Raw genomic sequence first — 21,542 nt, forward strand, 5'->3', positions numbered from 1 at the left:
AGTGCCTTCTTCATTGGCTATCCTGAAAAATCAAAGGGTTTTAAATTCTATTGCCCTTCACACAGTACTAGAATCATTGAAACCAACATGGCGAAAGGTGACAAACTAACAAAGCTGCAGTGTCCATTAAGTGAGTTAGAAAAGGAAGAGATGAAAAACAAGCCTTACTCCAGACTTGTTGGCAGTCTGATGTATGCACAAGTGTGCACCAGGCCAAATCTTGCTTTTGCAGTTGGCATGTCACGCCCCGGATTTTGAATAACAAATCCAAATCCGAAACATGAATTAATACAACTCACATAAATACAACCTGAATTTTTTCTCAAAACAACCACACCTCACATCGCTCGATATTACATAAACCAAATCTCAAATTTGTTTATTACAGCACACTCTCACCAAATTATATTGTAAGGCTCAAATGAGCATAACTCACCTCACAATTACAATTGCTGTAAAACTAAAACAAATTCTCTAACCCGCACGATCACCGTCCTGATTCTCCTGACCTGCAGGATTACCCGCTACACCGTTTGAATAGTGTACCGGGATTGCAACAATACAAACCCGGTAAGCTTTTTGCAAAGCTCGTATGAGTAAATGAAAGGATTGCACGATTTAAAGTAACACAATCAACTCAAGCACATTTTAATTTTGTTTTGCATAAGAATTGAAGTGTACAACATCACTTCAAGCATCAATCAACTCACATCTCATCATGACTACTCAATAATAAACAACTTCTTACTCAATATATACTCACAGGCTTATGATTTATTTATATAACTCATCCCATGCAGTATATTATACTTACAGGCTTATGATTAATTATATTAATCACCCCATTCAGTATATCATACTTACAGGCTTATGATTAATTATATTAATCACCCCATTCAGTATGTCATGTCATACCCAAGGGCATATGATAACTCGTTTATCCCCCAAGCAGTATGACGGCAGACAGACTAGAGCTCTAACTGTATCGTAAAGTGTCACCTGGGCCAAGGTTCACCTTACGAATGACTGCTTTTCTCAATTCACTCGACTCCTCATTTAATTCATCTCAACGACTCAACTATCGCACTTTACTCAATTACCCATTATCATAGACAACACAACATCTAAGATAAATCACATATTCCAAGGGTAATGCTCAAAATATAACTCAGTAAATCACACCATCCAATATATATTCCACGTAAATATATATATACGTAGTCACCCACACAAGAGTGACCACTAATACCAACTATAGTTCACATGCAATAAAATCTAGAAATTCATTTTTATAGTTTAAATACATTTTACTTACCTATGGACCGTAGTCGATCAAGTCCATATAATTTAAAACAAATATTTATTTTCGTAAAACAATTTCCACAATTTCTCAATTAAATAAAATCACCGAATTTCGGTTCGTGAATGAACCATGTGCGATTTACTCACCTCGATATTCCCGCTGCGTCTTCAATTTAACACAATACACACCGAAATCGCTCACCCAAGGGAGACCGTCAATCACCTAATCACACATGACCTTAACTTAGCCAATAACTCAAAAACATATTCAAACGACAATCCAACGGTCGGATCGAAATTAAATGATGATCCAACGGTCGGATCCTCACGGATCGCCCTTAGGATTACCCTCCAAAAATCGTCACGAAGATCCAACGGTCGGATCTTCCTGAATCGTCCTTACTAACATCTTCACAATTTTATACGAAAATCCGACGGACGGATTCTCACGAATCGCCTCCCTAATCACTGTTTTGCATTTATACGAAGATCCAACGGTCGGATCTTCGCCCATGACCACACAAAGTCACTGGGACAGTCATAAGATCATCATATCAAAACTACAAGTCCATCTGACGGTCCTAACTTCACATATCACAAATCTAACGATCGAAATCGATCGAAACTTAAAAATTCATAACTTAATCATACGATATCCAAAAATTGCAAATAATATATCAAGATGATCGTATTGAAATATAGAATCTAAAAATGCATAGAAACTATATTTTTGACCCCCGGAGGTGGCCGGAAAGGGCCGCCGGAATTAGTGGCAGAGCCGCCGCCGACCACCGCCAATGGTGTCGGGGCCGGGCTGCTCCTCTTCCTCTCATCATGCTTAACAACTTTCATAACTACCATGTAAGCTGAAAATGACCGGAAGTGGTTGAAATTACCTAAAACAATCGAGGTGGCCGGAAAATTTCCAGAATCCGGCGAAATTTGCAGAATCCGGCAAGGCTTGATTTCGACGTCAAAACTTCAATTTCAGGCTTCGATCCCTTCTAGAGAGTTGTTAAGAAACTCAAGGTGAACTCATTGGTTCAAGAATCACAGAAAAATATGGTCTGTAGCTCGAGATATACCGATCGAAAGCTTCGGTGGTCGGAAAAATTCCAGAATCCGGCGAGCTTGAGTTTCGACGTAAAAACTTCAACGAAACGCTTCGATTCCTTCTGGAGAGTTGTTCAGAACTTCAAGAAGAACTCACTAAGCCAAGAATCACATAAAGAGGTGGTCTGTAACTCGAGATACACGGATCGAAGGGTTGTTTGTCGATCTAAACCAGTCGAGCTCCGATGAACGTGAAATCGTTCTTCCCAGGTCTGGTCCTTCTTGGTGCTTGTTCAGAAAGTTGAGGCGAATCCAATGAGACAAGAATCAAGAGAATTGGCGGCCTGTAGCTCAAGATATCGAGATAGAACCAAATCGAGCTCAAAACGGAACCGTGTCCTCCGCCGCCACTGCCGGCCGTGTTACGGTGCAAGGTTGCCACTGGTAGCTGCGCAAGAACGAGGTGGAACTATAGGAACTGGTCTGGTCTTGATTGGTGGTCGGTGGAGGGAGAGATGAGTTGATGAAGATTGCTCTGTTTCTTGGATGGTTTTCGGACGTGAGACAGAGAGAGTGAGAGAGAGTTGTCTGGTATGATTGAATGATTATTCAATTATGCATAATCATGAATGATGATTAAGACACCGGCCTTGAATCAAGGAACACCCTTCCTTTTAACAAAGGTGTTTGCCACCAACTGTTTTGGTTAAAAGAAAAACCGGTTATTACAATCTACCCTCCTTAAAGAAATTTCGTCCCGAAATTTAAGCGCAAGTTAATTGCTCTCGATTACGATTAACCTAACCATCGAATCTCCATCTTTCCCAAAACTGTAGTAATCGACAAAGCCGCAGCCCTTTGTATAAAAATACATTCCTATGGCCACTAAATCCTTTCATCACAAACGTAAACTCACACAACAAGAATTCACAGATGAAATCCTCATTCCCACTTAAGTCATCAACATGACATTCCTTCACCGCATCATTTCTCAAATTTTCAACACAACAATTGCCTCAAGCAACCCACACTCAAATCACCACGTGACATTGCACATATAGCTGTTTTCACACAGATCGTCATCCTGTACTGGCATACAAGCACAGTAAACACTCCCACAAAGCGTTTCGCTACTCAATTAGCATCACTCAAAACAAATCATTCTCAAAAGCACGCCAATAAAACATGTCACCCAGTGATGATGACTTTGGGCTTGCTCAATCCTTGGGCTAGGCATTAGGGCTGGCCAATTGGGCCGAAGAAACCGAACCATCCACATTTCGAACCGGCCCGAACCAATTTGGGTTTAACATTTGGGCCTACCATTCGGGCCGAACAATTGGGCTTACTATTTGGGCCTACCAATCGGCCGAACAATTGGGCTTACTATTTGGGCCTACCAATCGGCCCACCGACCTCCAGCTCGGCTACGGTATGAAATTGTACATACCGTAGGTATACCGTATATATGTATGCATACTGTACAGACTGTATATACGTATGCATATCGTACAACTGTATATACGTATGCATACCGTACAGACCATATATACATATGTATACCGTACATACAGTATATACGTCCGTATATCAAGCATATACGGGATCCAAAAATATTTGTAAGAGGTAAGGTTCGAACTCCCGACCTCGAACACGAAGGTTTTGCTCCCAACCACTGAAGCAAGAGCTGCCTTCATTAATATATGCTCACGTGTTATATTTATTATGTCATAAGCGACATAAATAAAATAACGGGGGAGGCAAGGTTCGAAACCTCAACCTGCTGCACGAAACCTTTGTCCCCAACCACTGGAGCACAAGCTGTGCTTAATATAATGTGTACAAATGTTATACTTATTATGTCATAAGCGAACATAATAAAAATAAACGAGAGGCAAGGTTCGAACCTCTGACCTCTTGTACAAGAGCCTTGCTCTTCAACCACTAGAGCACCAGCTGCTCTCGTTACTATCCATGCAACTTCTTTTATTTATTCTATCATAAGCGATAGAATAACAACAAACTGTCGGTACACTCCAAAAGAAAAGAAATTTTCTTCCGAGCTCAAGTCTTTCTCTCTCAACTCTTCAGCCTTTCTCTTCTCAAATCCTTTCTTCATCAATTTCGATCCTTCTCTTCTGATCTTCTCTCCCATCTAGTTGATTCAATCCCATCTTTCCTCTGAACTTTCAGATCTTCAATCTTTTCCTCCAAATCTTCAATCCTTCTTTCTCAGATCTTTTCTTCCATTTGAAGATTCGATCTCATCTTTCCTCTGAGAATCTCATATCTCCAATCACCAGTTCAACAACTCCAATCCTTCTAACAAAATCTCCCTCAAACACTAAACCATGTATTCCTCGATTTTCACATCCTCTCACTCCATGACCCAAGAGCCACGAACTCTACAACTAATGGAGCTCCAAACCCCGCAACAAATGGAACCACAACAACAGCAACCAACAGAGGAGGGAGGAAACACCCAAGCAGCTGGAAGTAGTGCCAACATGGATTTCTGGCGAAGCCGTACCAGGTGGATTCCTACTCCAGAACAAATAAGAATCCTCAAGGATCTTTACTACGTCAAGGGATTTAAGTGCCCAACTTCAGAGCACATTCACGAGATCTGCCTCCAGCTGAACCAGTATGGACATGTTGAGGGTAAGAACATTTACTTTTGGTTCCAGAACGTCAGGGCTCGAGAGAAGCAGATGAATAGGTGTAATCAGGCTGCTCCAGTGCCCATGGAAACTAGTTCTCTTGGTACTGGTGGATCCATTGATCTCAATTTTGGGTCCACTGGTTCTACTGGTGCTGGTGGATCCATCGACATCAATTTTGGGTCCACTAGTTCTACTGATGATGGTAGATCCATTGATCTCAACTTTGGTTCCACCTATTCTACTGGTAATGAAGGATTTATTTACTTAAATTTTGTTTCGTATTCTTCCTCACACTTCAACACTAATACCAGTACAACTCTTTTGGCACAATAGGAGGACAAACATCCCTGCAACAACGAGGAGGAGATCACCAGGAGGTTCAAACTCTTCCTCTGTTCCCCGTGCACGGCGAGGACGTCTTTGGTAACCTGAAGGCTACTTCCGAGGAAGGTAGCGCTTTTGGTTACTATTCTGGTGGCTCAGGCGGTTACCACAGTGGCTCAAACGTTTCTCTTGAGCTCAGCCTCAATCCATCCGGAGCTGCTGACTAGGCTTAGTATAGCATGGTCCTCGTTTTCCTTTTTTTTTTTTTTTTTTTTTTTTTTTTGTAATGTAAAATCAATAAGATGGTGTACATGTTTTCTTTTCTTTTTGTTTAACCAACAACAACACCAAGGATCGAACCTTGGTCACCCAATACTATTTTCAAAACCATAAACAACTCTACTGCACACATCTTTCATAATGATGCAATAAAAACAATCACTCAAAAAGAATCCAACAATCAATTAAGTCGCATCGAGGTCTAGCTAGTATCCTCTGAGTCAAACCAAACACAACAATTTCATCGATAGGATTAGGGATTTATAAAGCTAAACACATCCTGAGTTAGCTAGGAAAAACCCACGTCTTTAGAGTTACTCTTACAACTCTTATAAAATCTCAACCATTTCCTCTATTAATTGCTCCATTAAACTTACCACAATTCATACCCTATGAATTTACGATTTAGAAACCGAATCAAACTCCATATCGCATAGTAATTCACTTGAACCACTATGGATACCCAACAATGTCACTACAATCAATACCCAAAATTGCACTTAACCATTTCTCCTAAAATCCATCACCACAGAAACACACCCTCATCTAATAACATTTACAGAGAGTTGACTCTAAATCTCCCCATTATTTACCGACCAAGATCAAACTCCATTTCAAAACTTTAAGTGTCCCGCCTACTTAAACTTAAAACACAAACAACCTCAAATTCACTTCAGTCCAACTCCATACTACGATCCAAAACTTAAGAAAACTAGTTCACAAAATCAATTTCCTTCACTTAAATAAAACTATGTCCACAAGTCATAGTCAGGTCAACAGACCAAGGTGTCCAAACGGAGAATTTCCAATCCAGTTGTCTTTGTGAAACGCAAAATATCAATCAAAATGATGCTCGCAACATCAACCACGTATACAAAACATGTTCCTCGGATCTCGATTTAAATTTAGAAATACTAAAACTACCACTAGTCCCACTTCAAATAGCCCTTAAGATTTTAGGTACTCGGAGAGAACTCAAATATATAGTCGTTCGTCTCAATCACTCAAACACGAGATCAAACTCCGTTCTCGCACCTCAAACTCTGCTCAACAACTTACAAGCACATGGAAGAATTAACCACAATAATTTCTTCCCTAACCGCAACACTACTCACAACTCCACATGAGTCTAGAATCTATTCAAATGCATATGTATGTCCAACTTAAGAAGGCAAAATTACTATCAATTAATACTCGTATCCACATCAGATACGAGCATAGGTCCACACCATGCCTTCAACCAAACACTTCTACATACAAAAGGAAACTCATTTCCATAAACAATCCTCACTGACTCATCAGAGTTAAATCCGGAGGTTTCCATTCCTCAAAGATTACAACCTGCGGAAACTAAACTTATTCTAATACGAACTTAGAAGACAACTCTATCGTCCTACTGACATACACGCTGTCTAGACCCCATACTAAGACATACCCAATGATTATACCAGTACCGAAGAGTATACGATGGGGATCCGCTGCAGACGGGCCATCACTCGGGGAGTACTGATTATCACCAAATATGTACCTTACGCTCTGATACCAAACTGTCACGCCCCGGATTTTGAATAACAAATCCAAATCCGAAACATGAATTAATACAACTCACATAAATACAACCTGAATTTTTTCTCAAAACAACCACACCTCACATCGCTCGATATTACATAAACCAAATCTCAAATTTGTTTATTACAGCACACTCTCACCAAATTATATTGTAAGGCTCAAATGAGCATAACTCACCTCACAATTACAATTGCTGTAAAACTAAAACAAATTCTCTAACCCGCACGATCACCGTCCTGATTCTCCTGACCTGCAGGATTACCCGCTACACCGTTTGAATAGTGTACCGGGATTGCAACAATACAAACCCGGTAAGCTTTTTGCAAAGCTCGTATGAGTAAATGAAAGGATTGCACGATTTAAAGTAACACAATCAACTCAAGCACATTTTAATTTTGTTTTGCATAAGAATTGAAGTGTACAACATCACTTCAAGCATCAATCAACTCACATCTCATCATGACTACTCAATAATAAACAACTTCTTACTCAATATATACTCACAGGCTTATGATTTATTTATATAACTCATCCCATGCAGTATATTATACTTACAGGCTTATGATTAATTATATTAATCACCCCATTCAGTATATCATACTTACAGGCTTATGATTAATTATATTAATCACCCCATTCAGTATGTCATGTCATACCCAAGGGCATATGATAACTCGTTTATCCCCCAAGCAGTATGACGGCAGACAGACTAGAGCTCTAACTGTATCGTAAAGTGTCACCTGGGCCAAGGTTCACCTTACGAATGACTGCTTTTCTCAATTCACTCGACTCCTCATTTAATTCATCTCAACGACTCAACTATCGCACTTTACTCAATTACCCATTATCATAGACAACACAACATCTAAGATAAATCACATATTCCAAGGGTAATGCTCAAAATATAACTCAGTAAATCACACCATCCAATATATATTCCACGTAAATATATATATACGTAGTCACCCACACAAGAGTGACCACTAATACCAACTATAGTTCACATGCAATAAAATCTAGAAATTCATTTTTATAGTTTAAATACATTTTACTTACCTATGGACCGTAGTCGATCAAGTCCATATAATTTAAAACAAATATTTATTTTCGTAAAACAATTTCCACAATTTCTCAATTAAATAAAATCACCGAATTTCGGTTCGTGAATGAACCATGTGCGATTTACTCACCTCGATATTCCCGCTGCGTCTTCAATTTAACACAATACACACCGAAATCGCTCACCCAAGGGAGACCGTCAATCACCTAATCACACATGACCTTAACTTAGCCAATAACTCAAAAACATATTCAAACGACAATCCAACGGTCGGATCGAAATTAAATGATGATCCAACGGTCGGATCCTCACGGATCGCCCTTAGGATTACCCTCCAAAAATCGTCACGAAGATCCAACGGTCGGATCTTCCTGAATCGTCCTTACTAACATCTTCACAATTTTATACGAAAATCCGACGGACGGATTCTCACGAATCGCCTCCCTAATCACTGTTTTGCATTTATACGAAGATCCAACGGTCGGATCTTCGCCCATGACCACACAAAGTCACTGGGACAGTCATAAGATCATCATATCAAAACTACAAGTCCATCTGACGGTCCTAACTTCACATATCACAAATCTAACGATCGAAATCGATCGAAACTTAAAAATTCATAACTTAATCATACGATATCCAAAAATTGCATATAATATATCAAGATGATCGTATTGAAATATAGAATCTAAAAATGCACAGAAACTATATTTTTGACCCCCGGAGGTGGCCGGAAAGGGCCGCCGGAATTAGTGGCAGAGCCGCCGCCGACCACCGCCAATGGTGTCGGGGCCGGGCTGCTCCTCTTCCTCTCATCATGCTTAACAACTTTCATAACTACCATGTAAGCTGAAAATGACCGGAAGTGGTTGAAATTACCTAAAACAATCGAGGTGGCCGGAAAATTTCCAGAATCCGGCGAAATTTGCAGAATCCGGCAAGGCTTGATTTCGACGTCAAAACTTCAATTTCAGGCTTCGATCCCTTCTAGAGAGTTGTTAAGAAACTCAAGGTGAACTCATTGGTTCAAGAATCACAGAAAAATATGGTCTGTAGCTCGAGATATACCGATCGAAAGCTTCGGTGGTCGGAAAAATTCCAGAATCCGGCGAGCTTGAGTTTCGACGTAAAAACTTCAACGAAACGCTTCGATTCCTTCTGGAGAGTTGTTCAGAACTTCAAGAAGAACTCACTAAGCCAAGAATCACATAAAGAGGTGGTCTGTAACTCGAGATACACGGATCGAAGGGTTGTTTGTCGATCTAAACCAGTCGAGCTCCGATGAACGTGAAATCGTTCTTCCCAGGTCTGGTCCTTCTTGGTGCTTGTTCAGAAAGTTGAGGCGAATCCAATGAGACAAGAATCAAGAGAATTGGCGGCCTGTAGCTCAAGATATCGAGATAGAACCAAATCGAGCTCAAAACGGAACCGTGTCCTCCGCCGCCACTGCCGGCCGTGTTACGGTGCAAGGTTGCCACTGGTAGCTGCGCAAGAACGAGGTGGAACTATAGGAACTGGTCTGGTCTTGATTGGTGGTCGGTGGAGGGAGAGATGAGTTGATGAAGATTGCTCTGTTTCTTGGATGGTTTTCGGACGTGAGACAGAGAGAGTGAGAGAGAGTTGTCTGGTATGATTGAATGATTATTCAATTATGCATAATCATGAATGATGATTAAGACACCGGCCTTGAATCAAGGAACACCCTTCCTTTTAACAAAGGTGTTTGCCACCAACTGTTTTGGTTAAAAGAAAAACCGGTTATTACAATCTACCCTCCTTAAAGAAATTTCGTCCCGAAATTTAAGCGCAAGTTAATTGCTCTCGATTACGGTTAACCTAACCATCGAATCTCCATCTTTCCCAAAAATGTAGTAATCGACAAAGCCGCAGCCCTTTGTATAAAAATACATTCCTATGGCCACTAAATCCTTTCATCACAAACGTAAACTCACACAACAAGAATTCACAGATGAAATCCTCATTCCCACTTAAGTCATCAACATGACATTCCTTCACCGCATCATTTCTCAAATTTTCAACACAACAATTGCCTCAAGCAACCCACACTCAAATCACCACGTGACATTGCACATATAGCTGTTTTCACACAGATCGTCATCCTGTACTGGCATACAAGCACAGTAAACACTCCCACAAAGCGTTTCGCTACTCAATTAGCATCACTCAAAACAAATCATTCTCAAAAGCACGCCAATAAAACATGTCACCCAGTGATGATGACTTTGGGCTTGCTCAATCCTTGGGCTAGGCATTAGGGCTGGCCAATTGGGCCGAAGAAACCGAACCATCCACATTTCGAACCGGCCCGAACCAATTTGGGTTTAACATTTGGGCCTACCATTCGGGCCGAACAATTGGGCTTACTATTTGGGCCTACCAATCGGCCGAACAATTGGGCTTACTATTTGGGCCTACCAATCGGCCCACCGACCTCCAGCTCGGCTACGGTATGAAATTGTACATACCGTAGGTATACCGTATATATGTATGCATACCGTACAGACTGTATATACGTATGCATATCGTACAACTGTATATACGTATGCATACCGTACAGACCATATATACATATGTATACCGTACATACAGTATATACGTCCGTATATCAAGCATATACGGGATCCAAAAATATTTGTAAGAGGTAAGGTTCGAACTCCCGACCTCGAACACGAAGGTTTTGCTCCCAACCACTGAAGCAAGAGCTGCCTTCATTAATATATGCTCACGTGTTATATTTATTATGTCATAAGCGACATAAATAAAATAACGGGGGAGGCAAGGTTCGAAACCTCAACCTGCTGCACGAAACCTTTGTCCCCAACCACTGGAGCACAAGCTGTGCTTAATATAATGTGTACAAATGTTATACTTATTATGTCATAAGCGAACATAATAAAAATAAACGAGAGGCAAGGTTCGAACCTCTGACCTCTTGTACAAGAGCCTTGCTCTTCAACCACTAGAGCACCAGCTGCTCTCGTTACTATCCATGCAACTTCTTTTATTTATTCTATCATAAGCGATAGAATAACAACAAACTGTCGGTACACTCCAAAAGAAAAGAAATTTTCTTCCGAGCTCAAGTCTTTCTCTCTCAACTCTTCAGCCTTTCTCTTCTCAAATCCTTTCTTCATCAATTTCGATCCTTCTCTTCTGATCTTCTCTCCCATCTAGTTGATTCAATCCCATCTTTCCTCTGAACTTTCAGATCTTCAATCTTTTCCTCCAAATCTTCAATCCTTCTTTCTCAGATCTTTTCTTCCATTTGAAGATTCGATCTCATCTTTCCTCTGAGAATCTCATATCTCCAATCACCAGTTCAACAACTCCAATCCTTCTAACAAAATCTCCCTCAAACACTAAACCATGTATTCCTCGATTTTCACATCCTCTCACTCCATGACCCAAGAGCCACGAACTCTACAACTAATGGAGCTCCAAACCCCGCAACAAATGGAACCACAACAACAGCAACCAACAGAGGAGGGAGGAAACACCCAAGCAGCTGGAAGTAGTGCCAACATGGATTTCTGGCGAAGCCGTACCAGGTGGATTCCTACTCCAGAACAAATAAGAATCCTCAAGGATCTTTACTACGTCAAGGGATTTAAGTGCCCAACTTCAGAGCACATTCACGAGATCTGCCTCCAGCTGAACCAGTATGGACATGTTGAGGGTAAGAACATTTACTTTTGGTTCCAGAACGTCAGGGCTCGAGAGAAGCAGATGAATAGGTGTAATCAGGCTGCTCCAGTGCCCATGGAAACTAGTTCTCTTGGTACTGGTGGATCCATTGATCTCAATTTTGGGTCCACTGGTTCTACTGGTGCTGGTGGATCCATCGACATCAATTTTGGGTCCACTAGTTCTACTGATGATGGTAGATCCATTGATCTCAACTTTGGTTCCACCTATTCTACTGGTAATGAAGGATTTATTTACTTAAATTTTGTTTCGTATTCTTCCTCACACTTCAACACTAATACCAGTACAACTCTTTTGGCACAATAGGAGGACAAACATCCCTGCAACAACGAGGAGGAGATCACCAGGATGTTCAAACTCTTCCTCTGTTCCCCGTGCACGGCGAGGACGTCTTTGGTAACCTGAAGGCTACTTCCGAGGAAGGTAGCGCTTTTGGTTACTATTCTGGTGGCTCAGGCGGTTACCACAGTGGCTCAAACGTTTCTCTTGAGCTCAGCCTCAATCCATCCGGAGCTGCTGACTAGGCTTAGTATAGCATGGTCCTCGTTTTCCTTTTCTTTTTTTTTTTTTTTTTTTTTTTTGTAATGTAAAATCAATAAGATGGTGTACATGTTTTCTTTTCTTTTTGTTTAACCAACAACAACACCAAGGATCGAACCTTGGTCACCCAATACTATTTTCAAAACCATAAACAACTCTACTGCACACATCTTTCATAATGATGCAATAAAAACAATCACTCAAAAAGAATCCAACAATCAATTAAGTCGCATCGAGGTCTAGCTAGTATCCTCTGAGTCAAACCAAACACAACAATTTCATCGATAGGATTAGGGATTTATAAAGCTAAACACATCCTGAGTTAGCTAGGAAAAACCCACGTCTTTAGAGTTACTCTTACAACTCTTATAAAATCTCAACCATTTCCTCTATTAATTGCTCCATTAAACTTACCACAATTCATACCCTATGAATTTACGATTTAGAAACCGAATCAAACTCCATATCGCATAGTAATTCACTTGAACCACTATGGATACCCAACAATGTCACTACAATCAATACCCAAAATTGCACTTAACCATTTCTCCTAAAATCCATCACCACAGAAACACACCCTCATCTAATAACATTTACAGAGAGTTGACTCTAAATCTCCCCATTATTTACCGACCAAGATCAAACTCCATTTCAAAACTTTAAGTGTCCCGCCTACTTAAACTTAAAACACAAACAACCTCAAATTCACTTCAGTCCAACTCCATACTACGATCCAAAACTTAAGAAAACTAGTTCACAAAATCAATTTCCTTCACTTAAATAAAACTATGTCCACAAGTCATAGTCAGGTCAACAGACCAAGGTGTCCAAACGGAGAATTTCCAATCCAGTTGTCTTTGTGAAACGCAAAATATCAATCAAAATGATGCTCGCAACATCAACCACGTATACAAAACATGTTCCTCGGATCTCGATTTAAATTTAGAAATACTAAAACTACCACTAGTCCCACTTCAAATAGCCCTTAAGATTTTAGGTACTCGGAGAGAACTCAAATATATAGTCGTTCGTCTCAATCACTCAAACACGAGATCAAACTCCGTTCTCGCACCTCAAACTCTGCTCAACAACTTACAAGCACATGGAAGAATTAACCACAATAATTTCTTCCCTAACCGCAACACTACTCACAACTCCACATGAGTCTAGAATCTATTCAAATGCATATGTATGTCCAACTTAAGAAGGCAAAATTACTATCAATTAATACTCGTATCCACATCAGATACGAGCATAGGTCCACACCATGCCTTCAACCAAACACTTCTACATACAAAAGGAAACTCATTTCCATAAACAATCCTCACTGACTCATCAGAGTTAAATCCGGAGGTTTCCATTCCTCAAAGATTACAACCTGCGGAAACTAAACTTATTCTAATACGAACTTAGAAGACAACTCTACCGTCCTACTGACATACACGCTGTCTAGACCCCATACTAAGACATACCCAATGATTATACCAGTACCGAAGAGTATACGATGGGGATCCGCTGCAGACGGGCCATCACTCGGGGAGTACTGATTATCACCAAATATGTACCTTACGCTCTGATACCAAACTGTCACGCCCCGGATTTTGAATAACAAATCCAAATCCGAAACATGAATTAATACAACTCACATAAATACAACCTGAATTTTTTCTCAAAACAACCACACCTCACATCGCTCGATATTACATAAACCAAATCTCAAATTTGTTTATTACAGCACACTCTCACCAAATTATATTGTAAGGCTCAAATGAGCATAACTCACCTCACAATTACAATTGCTGTAAAACTAAAACAAATTCTCTAACCCGCACGATCACCGTCCTGATTCTCCTGACCTGCAGGATTACCCGCTACACCGTTTGAATAGTGTACCGGGATTGCAACAATACAAACCCGGTAAGCTTTTTGCAAAGCTCGTATGAGTAAATGAAAGGATTGCACGATTTAAAGTAACACAATCAACTCAAGCACATTTTAATTTTGTTTTGCATAAGAATTGAAGTGTACAACATCACTTCAAGCATCAATCAACTCACATCTCATCATGACTACTCAATAATAAACAACTTCTTACTCAATATATACTCACAGGCTTATGATTTATTTATATAACTCATCCCATGCAGTATATTATACTTACAGGCTTATGATTAATTATATTAATCACCCCATTCAGTATATCATACTTACAGGCTTATGATTAATTATATTAATCACCCCATTCAGTATGTCATGTCATACCCAAGGGCATATGATAACTCGTTTATCCCCCAAGCAGTATGACGGCAGACAGACTAGAGCTCTAACTGTATCGTAAAGTGTCACCTGGGCCAAGGTTCACCTTACGAATGACTGCTTTTCTCAATTCACTCGACTCCTCATTTAATTCATCTCAACGACTCAACTATCGCACTTTACTCAATTACCCATTATCATAGACAACACAACATCTAAGATAAATCACATATTCCAAGGGTAATGCTCAAAATATAACTCAGTAAATCACACCATCCAATATATATTCCACGTAAATATATATATACGTAGTCACCCACACAAGAGTGACCACTAATACCAACTATAGTTCACATGCAATAAAATCTAGAAATTCATTTTTATAGTTTAAATACATTTTACTTACCTATGGACCGTAGTCGATCAAGTCCATATAATTTAAAACAAATATTTATTTTCGTAAAACAATTTCCACAATTTCTCAATTAAATAAAATCACCGAATTTCGGTTCGTGAATGAACCATGTGCGATTTACTCACCTCGATATTCCCGCTGCGTCTTCAATTTAACACAATACACACCGAAATCGCTCACCCAAGGGAGACCGTCAATCACCTAATCACACATGACCTTAACTTAGCCAATAACTCAAAAACATATTCAAACGACAATCCAACGGTCGGATCGAAATTAAATGATGATCCAACGGTCGGATCCTCACGGATCGCCCTTAGGATTACCCTCCAAAAATCGTCACGAAGATCCAACGGTCGGATCTTCCTGAATCGTCCTTACTAACATCTTCACAATTTTATACGAAAATCCGACGGACGGATTCTCACGAATCGCCTCCCTAATCACTGTTTTGCATTTATACGAAGATCCAACGGTCGGATCTTCGCCCATGACCACACAAAGTCACTGGGACAGTCATAAGATCATCATATCAAAACTACAAGTCCATCTGACGGTCCTAACTTCACATATCACAAATCTAACGATCGAAATCGATCGAAACTTAAAAATTCATAACTTAATCATACGATATCCAAAAATTGCAAATAATATATCAAGATGATCGTATTGAAATATAGAATCTAAAAATGCATAGAAACTATATTTTTGACCCCCGGAGGTGGCCGGAAAGGGCCGCCGGAATTAGTGGCAGAGCCGCCGCCGACCACCGCCAATGGTGTCGGGGCCGGGCTGCTCCTCTTCCTCTCATCATGCTTAACAACTTTCATAACTACCATGTAAGCTGAAAATGACCGGAAGTGGTTGAAATTACCTAAAACAATCGAGGTGGCCGGAAAATTTCCAGAATCCGGCGAAATTTGCAGAATCCGGCAAGGCTTGATTTCGACGTCAAAACTTCAATTTCAGGCTTCGATCCCTTCTAGAGAGTTGTTAAGAAACTCAAGGTGAACTCATTGGTTCAAGAATCACAGAAAAATATGGTCTGTAGCTCGAGATATACCGATCGAAAGCTTCGGTGGTCGGAAAAATTCCAGAATCCGGCGAGCTTGAGTTTCGACGTAAAAACTTCAACGAAACGCTTCGATTCCTTCTGGAGAGTTGTTCAGAACTTCAAGAAGAACTCACTAAGCCAAGAATCACATAAAGAGGTGGTCTGTAACTCGAGATACACGGATCGAAGGGTTGTTTGTCGATCTAAACCAGTCGAGCTCCGATGAACGTGAAATCGTTCTTCCCAGGTCTGGTCCTTCTTGGTGCTTGTTCAGAAAGTTGAGGCGAATCCAATGAGACAAGAATCAAGAGAATTGGCGGCCTGTAGCTCAAGATATCGAGATAGAACCAAATCGAGCTCAAAACGGAACCGTGTCCTCCGCCGCCACTGCCGGCCGTGTTGCGGTGCAAGGTTGCCACTGGTAGCTGCGCAAGAACGAGGTGGAACTATAGGAACTGGTCTGGTCTTGATTGGTGGTCGGTGGAGGGAGAGATGAGTTGATGAAGATTGCTCTGTTTCTTGGATGGTTTTCGGACGTGAGACAGAGAGAGTGAGAGAGAGTTGTCTGGTATGATTGAATGATTATTCAATTATGCATAATCATGAATGATGATTAAGACACCGGCCTTGAATCAAGGAACACCCTTCCTTTTAACAAAGGTGTTTGCCACCAACTGTTTTGGTTAAAAGAAAAACCGGTTATTACATGGCATGCTTGCAAGGTTTCAATCCAATCCTGGCAAAGCCCATTGGATAGCTGGGAAGAAAGTTCTTAGGTATTTGCAGAAAACCAAGCATCACATGCTTGTATACAGGAGGGTTGAAGACCTAGAAATCAGAGGTTTCACTGATTCAGACTTTGCATAAAGCTTTCCATCATCCAAGAAGTCTACATCTGGTTATATTTTTGTCCTTGCTGATGGAGTTGTGGCTTGGAAGAGTGTGAAACAAACTCTCACAGCCACTTCAACTATGCAAGCTGAATTCATTGCCATTTATGAAGGTGTGTGTCAGGTTCTGTGGTTGAATACAGGAGGGTTAAATACTGCTTACTCCCTATACTTATAAGGTTTTATCGTTTCAGTCCCTGACCTTTGAATTTCACCTAAAAAGTCCCTGAACTCCCAATTTCCTCCCAATTGGTCCCTGCCGTCAAGCATCCATCAAAAACTTTGTTATCTTCCCCTAAAAAGTCTATTATACCCTCATTTACTTAAAAAAATATATATATATTTCTCTTCCACTCTTTTTTAATTTTTTTTTCTTTTTACCTCTTCTTCTTCTTCTTCTTCCGACTCTCTCGCCTCCTTCTGTTCATCTCCTCATCAAGATGGTTCCAATTCACAGACCTTCAAGAGGTGAAATGAAAAAAAGAAATAAAAGAGAGAGAAAAATAAATTAAAATAAAATAAAATAAGTGAGGGCATAATAGACATTTTCGGCAACTTTAACAAAAAATTTTGACGGCAGGGACCAATTGGGAGGAAATTGAGAGTTCAGGGACTTTTTAGGTGAAATTTGAAAGTCATGGACAGAAACGATGAAACCCTATAAGTATAGGGAGTAAACAGTATTTAATCCAAAAAATTTTGTTGCAGACCAAAATAGTGGATTCCATTGCAGCTAGGCCCATAAAATTTTTTTGTGATAATACAACTGATGTGTATTTCACAAAGAACAACAAGAGATCCACAAATTCCAAACACATTGACTTGAAATACTACAGTGTCAGAGAGAGAGTGAAGCACAATGAGATTGAGATTGCCAATATAGGCACTCTATCACAATTGGCAGATCCCTTCACCAAGGCCCTGCCAATTATTGCTTTTCAGAAACACGTTAACAACATAGGAATTTTAGCTACTTTTGATAGCTGAGAACAGTGGGAGTTGTGCTTGTTTTCTTGTTATTTATCTTTCATACATGTCTCATTTCTTAGACCAAATTATATGTAATAAAGTCCTGAACATTATTCAATGAAGGCCATGAAATTCAGTTTATCGAGAAGAAATTTTCAGTTCATATCCATTTTTGTTTTAATTCCTGTAGTTCCAGTAACTCATTTAAATCCTTATTGAAATTTCAAATTGAGTGGCATGTTTGCTTGTATATTTACTGCACACATGTGAAATAGCTATTCATGAGGTTGTTGTTTGTGTTTGAAACAACATGAAGCATTTTACAGATATTAAGAAACACCTTCAGTTTGCAGTTTAAAATTAAAGGCAATTGTGTTTCTTGAGTACCACAACATTAGAGACCATATTGATACACTCTAGAACTCTAATGCATTTTCAGGTATATTGTTGTTGGTGATTCGTGTGATCTACAGTTGTTGCATTAGTAGTTGTGCAAGTCTTCTATTTTGTTGAATATGAAGTTCTTTCACAGCTCTATGTTTTGGTTGTGGATTGACATAATCTTGCATCAGATTAATCAAGCACTTGATTTCAAATTGTGCACTAAGGAACTTATTCCTATATCTGATCATCTTGACATTCTTGTTGAATGAACTTCATGATATGTCCAAGTGGGAGAATGTAAGATTAATATGGACATTATCGTTTTAGTTCAATCAAGCATTTAACAACTTGTCAATCTACTTGCAGAATAAGCAATGGAAATCTTGTGGCTTAACGTACTCCAGATTGCCTATCCACTTAAGTATCGAAATGTGTTAAGGCATGAAATCTGATAAACTTGGTAACAAAACCAATTTGTAATGATATACACCTACAATCAAGTGATTCTGTTTTAAATGACTTCCTTTATGGGAGGGAGTCAAAGCCTAGACTGAATCATATTTAAGCCTGGTCCCTGCACTCTCATTCTTGCATCAAACATTCATACTCGTCCCATAGAGAGATTAGAGAGTGAGCAGTGAAGAAGATCGGTGCTTTGAGATCAATGGCATCTTCAGGTTTGTTGACTCTCTAAAGATTAAGCACTTTATCTGCATATATATGTCATTGTGTGTTTATTGCATAATCAGATTGATATTCCATTTATGTTCTTTTGTGTGTTGGTTTACAAGCATTATTTAAGTTTACAATATGACCTGATTTCCCACAACAATAACATTTATCCAAACGCGGCTTAGCATATGGGTCTTTTACTGTCCCACTTGTGCTGCTTTGAGACTTTTTGGTTGGATTACTGGTCTTGCTACCATCTTCTATTTGTTTAGAAATACTAAGAGGCTTGGTTATGGTACTATCCTTGGATTTACCAAAATTTGATGCGTCGCTCCAGTACCTACGATTACTCGTTGAAGCCATGGTGCTCTTTGCAAGTTTTTTAGCTTTTAAGGCCATCTTGTGAGCTTCTCCTACATCCTTGAATGTGAGCAACGCAATCTTATCCTGAATTTGAGGATTTAATCCCCGCACATATCTTGCAACTTGTTGAGCTTTGGTCTCTTTTAGTTTGTTGCATTTTGCAAGCCGATAGAAATTTGTTGTATAATCCTGGACTGATTGTTTCTCTTGAGAACATTCTTGGTATTCTTCAAATAATGTCTATTTGTAGTCATCAGGCAAAAAACGTTCTTCCAAGAGCATCTTCATAACGTCCCAAGTTACAATTGGAGCTAAGCCTGATTCGAATCGGTCATCTTATATTTGCTGCCACCAATGCCCTACAAAACCCTTTAGTTTATATGCAGCATATTTCACACGCTTGTTTGCAACGATTCCCATAAGCTCAAAGAAACGTTCTACTTCCATAAGCCAATCTAAGAACTCCTCAAGATTTAAATTCCCAGTAAAGATAGGAATATCAACCTTTATCTTACAATCCTTGCCCCTTTGTTGTCGTTGACACGGAGGGTCCCTTTGATTGAAGTTAGCAAATTCCATGAGTTCTCGTTGTGCAGCTTCTTCATAGTACTGATTACGATCGCAAGCAAATCCCCCGATGGGTCGACCTTCTTGTTGATGGCCACGACCGCGGGCAAATCCCCCGATACGTCGATCATTGTTTTCCCGGTAACGCTGTTCTTGGCGATGTCCACGACCTTGGGCAAATCCCTCAGTGCGTCGAGCATCTCCTCTTGATAAATATGTAAATACAGATATTTTAATCCTTGATATCAACATTCAATATCATCCTGCAGCATTTTAGCGATCAACGTGAGATCTAACCTTGTGAGTTCGTGGTCGGCTCTTACTGTGGCCGAGTAACAAAGTCCCGTGCAAGTTCTAGTAATTCTACTTGGTGGTATGTAGCATCAACATACACAAAAAAATTGGAAGTTGGCATATTTTTGACTTACTAGTGAAACGCGCTCGATACGCGAACCTCCAAGCTAAAGAGAAAATACAAAGTACTTCCAGAAGAGGATATTGAAAGGATGATCGTGCACGATTTGCACAAGGCTAAATTCCAGAAAAATGTCATTGTTCAAAAGATTATAATTAACCCGAATTTCCATTCAGCGTATTTGACTAAATTTTTTTCCTAGGACTTTGGAATAGATACTAGTATACGAACAATTAATATCACCATATGACCAATTCTATGTATAAAACAAAATCTAGTAGTTCGGTTTACTCAAATCAGAGGTTGCATTTGAAGGCCACGATGCACATTCAGCATGTCTATTTCAGTCGAAGAATAATATCTACAGCGATCTGCCATTCATCTTCCATACTTGGACTTATACTAATTACAGCTGTGACTATGATCTAGACCATTTGGTCGTATATATACTACTACGTCAAAGCAGCCCAAGAAACACGAAGGATCGAGATGATAATCATATCGGTCACTATCGAAATGCGAAAAATTTCATATACTTGCAGGTTAATATAAAGAGAAAACAAAAAACAAAAAGAACACTTAATTCTTACGCGTCTGAATGATCGAAGAGAGACTAGTATAAGTCTTCGATAAGTTCAATCGTATAGATACGATTGGATTAATGAAGTGTTAAGTTGGGATCATTCTTGTGTTTTATTGCGTTTTTAGTCGTTTATTGTGTTTAGTTACTTTCTTCCAACACCAATAATGAGATTGAACTTGAATTGGAGAAGGGTTAGAAAGCATGTTTAGGTCTTAAAGAGTACACTTTTTGAAAATAAATGTTATGGATCAAGTGTTTGATTTCATTTATATCCATATTTGTCATATCAATATATTGAGCTAGAGAAGCATATTGAGACTTGTGGGAGCTATTACATGCCATGTTGTGAGTACTTGAGCTTAATTGAAGTGCATGCATAGTTGTAAGTACTAATTAATTTCTTTATGAATGAACATTTGCTTTGCAACTCTAGAACTTGCTTCATGTCCTTCGAAACT

At 39.6% G+C, this 21,542-nt stretch overlaps 3 long non-coding RNA genes across 3 annotated transcripts; all 3 read right to left on the bottom strand.

The window, feature by feature from the left end:
* Positions 1 to 254: 254 nt before the first annotated feature.
* Positions 255 to 2,767, bottom strand: LOC133734819 (uncharacterized). Its single transcript, XR_009858598.1, has 3 exons — positions 2,199 to 2,767; positions 1,450 to 1,525; positions 255 to 524 (listed from the first exon to the last, which is right to left on the bottom strand). It is a non-coding gene; the product is annotated as an uncharacterized LOC133734819 (long non-coding RNA).
* A 4,203-nt stretch (positions 2,768 to 6,970) lies between these two features.
* Positions 6,971 to 9,698, bottom strand: LOC133734667 (uncharacterized). The gene is made up of 3 exons (XR_009858502.1): positions 9,130 to 9,698; positions 8,381 to 8,456; positions 6,971 to 7,455 (listed from the first exon to the last, which is right to left on the bottom strand). It is a non-coding gene; the product is annotated as an uncharacterized LOC133734667 (long non-coding RNA).
* A 4,087-nt stretch (positions 9,699 to 13,785) lies between these two features.
* LOC133734316 (uncharacterized) lies at positions 13,786 to 16,928 on the bottom strand. The gene is made up of 3 exons (XR_009858230.1): positions 16,062 to 16,928; positions 15,313 to 15,388; positions 13,786 to 14,387 (listed from the first exon to the last, which is right to left on the bottom strand). It is a non-coding gene; the product is annotated as an uncharacterized LOC133734316 (long non-coding RNA).
* Positions 16,929 to 21,542: the final 4,614 nt, after the last annotated feature.

This window comes from Rosa rugosa, chromosome 2 (assembly GCF_958449725.1).
Source record: "Rosa rugosa chromosome 2, drRosRugo1.1, whole genome shotgun sequence".
Classification (NCBI taxonomy): Eukaryota; Viridiplantae; Streptophyta; class Magnoliopsida; order Rosales; family Rosaceae; genus Rosa; species Rosa rugosa.